Source organism: Oncorhynchus kisutch, linkage group LG4 (genome assembly GCF_002021735.2).
Source record: "Oncorhynchus kisutch isolate 150728-3 linkage group LG4, Okis_V2, whole genome shotgun sequence".
Classification (NCBI taxonomy): Eukaryota; Metazoa; Chordata; class Actinopteri; order Salmoniformes; family Salmonidae; genus Oncorhynchus; species Oncorhynchus kisutch.
In genome coordinates, this window is record NC_034177.2 from 42,694,626 (window position 1) to 42,703,224 (window position 8,599).

General features: G+C 41.1%; 1 long non-coding RNA gene across 1 annotated transcript; it reads left to right on the forward strand.

Moving 5' to 3' along the window:
* The first annotated feature begins 892 nt into the window (after window positions 1-892).
* LOC109888698 (uncharacterized) lies at window positions 893-7,696 on the forward strand. Its single transcript, XR_002255181.2, has 3 exons — window positions 893-1,278; window positions 1,568-1,750; window positions 7,527-7,696. It is a non-coding gene; the product is annotated as an uncharacterized LOC109888698 (long non-coding RNA).
* Window positions 7,697-8,599: the final 903 nt, after the last annotated feature.

Sequence of the window (8,599 nt, forward strand, 5' to 3'; positions counted from 1 at the left end):
TTAACTTTTGGCTTCGGATGGTAACTGTAAACGTCCACCAATATGCTATAACTCATATGGTTTTCTGGATGAGTTTTGTGAAAGCAGTCTGCAGTTTTATAGAGGAGAGAACCGTACTGAATACTACTCTGTTCTTACTGTGCCTTGGAGACACTTCTAATGCTATCACAGGCCATGTGAGGTAGTTTGTTGGTGGTAATGTGGTGATACTGTCGGTATTCCAGAGGGTGGCACAATTTTACCTCTTAGAATCAATGGCTTCTCTACATTGGAAACACAGTAACAGTGAGAGAGTGGTATTCTTGTGGGTTTGTCACAGGAAGAATTACAGTATATTTTCATATCAACTTTATTTGTCTTGTTTTTTTTCACAGCAGGTAATGTGGTAGCAGTTACCCTTAAATAACTGTGGGTTGGTTGGTCTCTGCACCTTTTAGTGCCGTTTATATCTTTCATGATAAAAGCTCTGAATATACTGTCATTAAATCTGTTAAGGCTTTAAATGGAGTTTCTGTTGTCTGAGGAGTATAGTTATTGGCAGACCAGACATGAATATTAGGAATATAAAAGTGTCTGCCTTCATGCCATGTGAGAGCCCATCCAGGTACTGCTGCTCTTACATGGAGCTACATTAGTTTCGTAAGTTTACTTCACTTTAGATCATCTGAGATTTCAAATCAATTCTGTATACTTGATTTGATTTGAGCTCTCGACATCGGGCTTCTCACTACCATGCAAAAATGAATTTGCCACAATCCAAAGAAACCTGGGTATAGCTAGAGGTTAGGTTTAAAATAAAATTTTAAGACGATACATTGCAGAAATGGGCGGGGTTTATAACTGTGTGGCTGTGGTAACTAATGACAACCCTTCCTCATATCAAGCAATGGGACAGCACTGACCATCAAGCCATGAAACGTCCCTCTTGGAGGATGCATGTACTCAAACACTTGGCTGCGGTTAAAACGGCCAACTCAGTCAGCTGATTCTAGCCATCCCTTCTGGTTAGTTTTAGTCGGGCATCCTAGTCTCCCATCCAGAGAACCCCCACTTTTCTTAGTGTTTTATTGGCCAAGGTCACGCCAAATCCTTATCACCACATGTCGATCAGCCTACCAGTGACCTTCACGGGACTTCAGTTTCAGTTGGTCTAACACGCTGTGTGGTCAGAAATGTGCTTTCCCCATCCTGATGAGCACTTCCACAGTTTTTCCTCCTACTGAACTTTTACTCCTGTGGGCTGAATCTCTTTATGTCTGATTGTGTGTGCATCTAAACGTAAGTGCCTTGAGATCTGTGTACTATTATGTGGAGCTAAGTTTTGTGGTCTATTGTATGTAATTACCATGTGTTGAGCTTGTTAGCTAGCTCCTGCACGCTAGCGTTAGCACTCTCTTTAGCATTTTGCATTGGAATACATGAGCATTTTAGCATGACTGTTTGGGATTAGCTGTTGATTAGCGATGCTAATTTATGGAGCCATCTAGACAATCGTAAAAACAAAATCAGTAACTCATATGGATACTCTGCCCTGCATTCTGCTGAGCAAACACTTCTCCTTTCCCAGCTAGCAATGAGGAATCACCCCAGAAGCGGCCCTCTTCCGGGAGCCAGAACTGACTGAATCGGCCTGGAATCGGGTGTCATACTCGGCCCGAATCAAAATGACTGTCCAGAATCGGCCCAAGTACATCCTACCTGAATTCAGCTGACTTTGCCGGAATCCCCCCAGAAGCGGCCTGATGCAAATGTAAATACATGTATACAAAATTACCTGATTTAGTCATTTTAAATATTATTATTATTATTCACTTTCTACACACAAATTATACACATCCACAAAAAAATGGAAACACCATACACCTGGTGACCATGTCAGTGTGCATGCTCCTGGCCCGCCACAGAAGTCCCTACCGCGCGATGGGACAAGGACATCCCAGCCGGCCAAACCCTCCCCTAACTCGGACCACGCTGGGCCAATTGGGTGCCGTCTCCCGGTTGAGGCCGCTGCGCCACTCGGGAGGCCCCATCCACAAAGTTTTTAATGCTTATCAATTGCCTTGCACAAAGTATCAAATTACTAAAATACTATACTGGACTCTTAAAGATTTTTATATAAATGCTAATTGTATTTTTTGATCACGCAAACAATGAGAATATATGGAAAAATACATAATGAAATGTTACTTATAAAGCACCCTGTGTAACCATCTGCCAGAGTGCAGCCCCAATCGTCCCGAGCTCCAATTAATACATTTGGGCCAGATAACTCTCACCGGAATTGCCCCGAGCTCAATCCCTGCATCCTAGCCATAAGTAATACTACACATGACGTCGGCCGAGTCTGACTCTCAGCCGAGTGCCCCGACTCTCAGCCGGAATCGGCCCAGATCCACTGTGCTAGCTGGGTTGGCTTCAAACAAGCTGTCAGCAGTAATGGAAAAAGTACTAAATTGTCACACTTGAGTAAAAGTAAAGAAACCTTAATAGAAAAATACTCAAGTAAAAGTGAAAGTCACCCGGTAAAATACTACTTGAGTAAAAGTATTGGTTTAAAATATACTTAAGTAAATTTGAGCAATTCCATTTACTTTTGATACTTAAGTATCAAAAGTATAAACCATTTCAAATTCCTTATATTACGCAAACTAGATAGCACAATTATATATACTTTTATTTACTAGCAGATAGCCAGGGGCACACTAACAAAAAGCATTCGTGTTTCGTGAGTCTGCCAGCTCAGCGGTAGTACGGGATGGCCATGGATGTTCTCTTGATAAGTGTGTGAAATGGACCATTTTCCTTTCAAAATGTAATGAGTACTTTTGGGTGTTTGGAAAAATGTATGGAGTAAAGTACTTAAGTACTTTGTACCACTTGCTGTCAGTAGGTGTATGTCATGAAGAGCTTAGCCTATGTGGAGTCGCCCTGGTTTTCAGTGATACAGTATTATCAAACCAACTTCCCTTTCCCCTGAAAACGGAAGTGGGAACTCCGCTCAGACTTCTTTCTACGCCTGCTAAATTAAGTAAACTTTTTAAATTATTATTACGCAGCCTGTATATTAATATGCTTCCATCGACAAAGATGTATGTCTGTTTTCAAAACACTGATTCAGGTGTGCCACGATTTATGGGATGTTGCATTAACCCTTTACACTTATGGGAATTTGTCTATATGGATAAATGAAACTTTTTTTTTTACAGAAGAAATATGAAAAGCATAAGCATGGTAGCAATTGAAAGGGAACAGTTGGGAGATTATGGGAAAAATTATTAGACCAAAGTTGTGGACAACAACTTCACCTGACACAAGACGGAATCCAAACATTAAACTGTTGATTTTATGTGCATTTTTCATTTCCTGTTTTCAATGCATTTGATAATAATGAAATTAAAAGAATACTCTGGATACATTTACTAACGTGATAAGACTATTTCTGGAAAATGTGGGGTAGGTGCAACATAAGACAAACACACGAAGGGTTTGAGTGAGAGGACTAGGTGGTGTCTCCAAGTGGCTTCACCCCTCTCCAAAGTGTGCACAGTTCCTAGCAATTTCAAAGCATTTTTATGACTCAAAGAAGAGTCTTCAACTACAAGGTACTTTTTTTGTGCTTTCCTAACTGTGCAGTTGAGGAATTAGAACAAGCACACTTGTAGTTTTGTTTGGAACACAATCCTGCATCCCAGCCATCACACAATATGTTGTTTATGCAGTCCAAAAACAGCCTGGGTCAGGTGGGCATCATTTGAAAGCTTGATCCATTGACAACATGACTAGCTAAGTAATAAAATACAATATTACACAATGAAAGGAGTCATGAGTGCATTTAGGTGTTTGTCCTGTGGCAATTTTCTTTCACAATAGACAAACGTCTCATTCTGTTCAGAACAACACAGGGTATGACGCCATGTCATCTTGTAACTGTACATCAAACATAATGACCATAAATGTTGACACTGTATATGACATGCATGGTAGGATATGGAAATGTGAAGTGCACATTTGGATTCACAGGCGTTTGGCTTGACACCAAAGCTGTGGTATTTAATATTATCCTCAACGTCTCATCTTCTAAAATACATAGTTTGAAATTTACAGCATTTCCCTCAATGTCAAGAGTTGCCCATTTTTAACAGGAGAGATGGGGGCAACTTCTTGTTGCGAATGTGCTCAAGTTCAGAACGCCTTGCAGTCAAAACCCGCGAAGCGCAGAGCCAGAGCTCTGGCGTCATGTAGGCTATAGCATGTTACTGTGCTGTGCAGCCACTGCATTCCAGTGTAGCCGTTTATCAGTAACCCAAATCTGCCATTTTCAACCCGTATACATACGGGTACAAGTGCAAAGGCCTACATATAGGGATCAAACTGAATACATTTGCGCTAAAAATCTCCCAGGAGTTTCATGAGGTTAATCTTGTCTCAAAAGGGCATTATACACCACTCAGAAGCAGTGGCAGCATTGACATTGTTTTGGTTGATTTGTTTGCCAATCTGTCTTCCTAGCTCAATTATCTAGTTTTAGCAATTGTAAATTAAGTGAATTTGGTACTGTAACCGAGTTACTGTATCACAGTCATCTGTTGCGAGTCGCCATAATGTTCTATGCTATAGGTTTCACCTGCAGTTTTGCAGATGCATTCCTGCTGATGCATTCAATCAACCGCTCCAAAGTAGAGAATGAAATTAGGCATTTTAGTATTCTTTTTTATCTTATTCAACATTTATTTAACTAGGCAAGTCAGTTTAAGAACAAATTCTTATTTACAATGACGGCCTACCCCGGCCAAACCCAAACCCGGACAACGCTGGGCCAATTGTGCGCCGCCCTATGGGACTCCCAATCATGGCGGGTTGTGATACAGTCTGGAATAAAACCAGGGTCTGACCGCTGCGCCACTCTGGAGCCCTAAAACATACATCTGACCTTGAAATGGTATAAATGGAGTAAATGTAATGGCTGTACTTGGGAAACTCAAAAAAATATGTCAGACACAACCTCAAGTAATCACCTTACATGAATTCATTTTTAATCCATGATGGAGGACATGTTCTTGACCAACATTTCTGGTCCTGAAGTTGTGTTAAAGGCAGAGACGTGTAAATGTTCTCTCTGTGTATTAATTGGGGATGGGATCGGTTAAATTCTTAACTACATTCAAAAGTTTGTTGTTTTATTGACATACCGTAGTAACCTACAAGGGTTTCACATGTTTGTTGTTATTGTGGTTGTTAACCGGTGTCTGTATGTAGCCTCACTACTTTTATAGCCTCGCTACTGTATATAGCCTGTTTTTACTGCTGTTTTACTTCTTTACTTACCTATTGTTCACCTAATACCTTTTTTGCACTATTGGTTAGAGCCTGTAAGTAAGCTTTTCACTGTAAGGTCTACACCTGTTGTATTTGACGCACTTGACAAATAAACTTTGATTTGATTTGTCGTGGCAGTGTCTACAGTCAGTGGCTCCATTTTTAGCCAGCAAAGTGGGAGATCTCTAACCAATGCAAAATGGAATACAAATAACATGATAAAGTTTGTTAAATGAGAAGGAGTAGGATACAACGACGTGCAACCATCAGGTAGGACGGGAAGCGTAGCAAAATAGCCTTAATAAGCCAAGGTTACTAGCTAGCTAACTGGCTAACAGCTAGGTATCTTATTTAGCTAGCTATCGTCAAGAAAGGCACTACCAGATGGGATGATAACCTTTGGAATCTACAGGCTTGTCTAACTAGCGTGAGTCTGTATGGCTAATTTTCTTCTTCTTTGGTGAGGTTTACCAGTGGTTGGCATCCAATCTATTGAATTACCGCTCCCAACTGAACTATATTATAAATCCATTATACTTTGTGATATAACATGGGGAAACGGGAAAAATCAAAAATAAATATTGTTTTAATTACCCTATCAACTAACCCTACACTCATTAAAACCTTATGTCACTACTTTAAACCTATCTCATCCTACCCCAGGTCACTGACCTGAGAGGACAGGACACTACTACTCAACACACCTTGTAACTGAAGTCAAATCTCGTACCCCCAAGTACTTCTCTGCAGCTGCCACCACAACATCTATTTTCAGTGACTGACGTTCCATCTCTGCGGTACAGTTGATAACCATTGCTAAGAAGCTAACCTTACTGAAACGTATCACTCATTGGCTTATCCCTCTGTCATAGCAGAGATCTAATATTCCCAGGGTTTCTCTCAGAATCTCTTACCCTTGATCCTCCCTCTACCTTCTTTATGGCCTCAGCATGCTGAATCTTCTGCATTACTCTGACCCTGGCCACCTCACCCTGCCTCTCTGACACTGGCCACCTCACCCTGCCTCTCTGACCCTGGCCACCTCACCCTGCCTCTCTGACCCTGGCCACCTCAACCTGCCTCTCTCTGACCCTGGCCACCTCAACCTGCCTCTCTCTGACCCTGGCCACCTCAACCTGCCTCTCTCTGACCCTGGCCACCATCTCTAAAACTCACTTGGATAATACCTTTGATACAGTGGTAGCAATACGTGGTTATAACATCTACAGAAAAGAGATGCTAACGGGGACGGTGTTGCTGTCTATATTCAGAACCACATTCATGTAAAGCTTAAAGAGGATCTCACATTGACTAGTTACCGGAACCACCTGCATATAGCCTTGTTATTCTTATTTTACTGAGTTATTTAAAATTATTTTACTTTAGTTAATTTAGTAAATAATTTCTTAACTCTATTTCTTGAAATAGTTGGTTAAGGGCTTTTAAGTAAGCATTTCACTGTAAGGACTACACCTGTTGTATTCAGCGCATGTGACAAATACAATTTGATGTTAAATACAGTTGAAGTAATATGACTACAGGTTCATCTGCCTCACCTACATCCTCTTCTTGTGGGAAGCTGCTATAGACAACCAAGTGCTAACAGTTAGTATCTGCATAATATGTGTGAAATGCTTGATAATGTATGTGATATCAACATGAAGTATATTTTCTGGGTGATTTAAATATTGACTGGCTTTCATAAAGCTGTCTACTCAAGAAAACTTCAAACTAACCAGTGCCTGCAACCTGGTTCAGGCTGTCAGTCAACCTACCATGGTAGTTACAAACAGCACAGGAATGTGTAACGTCTGCTTCCAACTCGCACTCTCAAACACCTAGATCCCCTGAACGCAGCTCACTTTCCAGCCCATTTTCCAGCTCACACTCTCAAACACCTAGATCCCCTGAACGCAGCTCACTTTCCAGCCCATTTTCCAGCTCACACTCTCAAACGCATAAATCCTCTGAATGCAGCAGATCCCAATCACCTGAATTCTGATCACCTGTTTACACACCTGTATGTCATTTACAGACACTATTTAGTTACGTTCTTTGGACCCCATCATTGTGAGGCATTGTTTGTTTTGGTAGACATTCAATTCGGAGCTCTGTTTATTTCCATATTAGTCCTCCCGTGTATCGTAGTTTCTAGCCATCCTCACTAACAACGCCTTTTTGCCTTCCCTGTCTGTACTTTTGACTATCAGATTTCCTGTCATCAACCGCTTGCCTGAGCTCCCGGACTACATTATTAGCCATTTTCCTGCCTGTACTGTTACCTTTTTGGAGTCCCTGTGTATGACCTCCTGCCTGTCCCTGGACCCAGCTACCTGCCTCCTCCTGTGGTCCTAATAAACACCTGTGCTTGAAACCAGCACTCTGTCTCCCATCGTACTCATTACAGAATGAAATCATCAACATGTATTGATCATATCTTTACTAATGCTGCAGAAATGTGCTTTAAAGCAGCATCCAAATCCATAGGATGTAGTGATCACAATATAGTAGCCACATCTAGGAAAACCAACGTTCTGAAGGCTGGGCCTAATAGTGTTTAAGAGGTCATACAATAAGTTTTGTAGTGATTCTTATGTTGATGTAAGTCATATTTGCTTGTCTGTGGTGTGTAATGAAGAGCAATCTAGAAGAAAAAGAAACACACACCTATTAAGACGAGGTGCTGGCTAGCGGAGTAGAAACTTGAACTTAAAAGAGAGCCGCACACTCTTAAGAGCTCAGATGCAAAAATGTAATACCAACGTTTCGACAGCCAAGCTGTCTTCATCAGGGTATAATCACAAACACTGTGGGATGACTCGTTTATATAGTGTCAAAAGACACAGGTGTCTGTAATCAGTGCCAAGAGTGGCCAATATCATTGGTTAATAATCAAATATTAAAATGTCATACAAAGAACAGTATACAAACAACAAATTGATAGCATACGATCATATATTCATTTAACTACACAAGTTTACAAACAATTACAATGGCAAAGTCACAATAGTCACAAGAATGGCTTCAGATCAAAGTCTACGTTGAGACCGAAGGGCGCAAGGGTCTTTAAATTAAAGATCCAGGCAGCCTCTCGTTTTAACAATAAATTATCAAGGTCACCCCCTCTCCTAGGGAGGGTGACATGTTCGATGCCAATGTAACGCAGAGACGAAATCGAGTGGCCTGCCTCTCAGAAGTGGGCCGCAACTAAAAGTTTTTACACCTAATGGTGCTACGATGCTCTGAGATACGTACTTTTAATTCGCGCTTTGTTTTACCTACA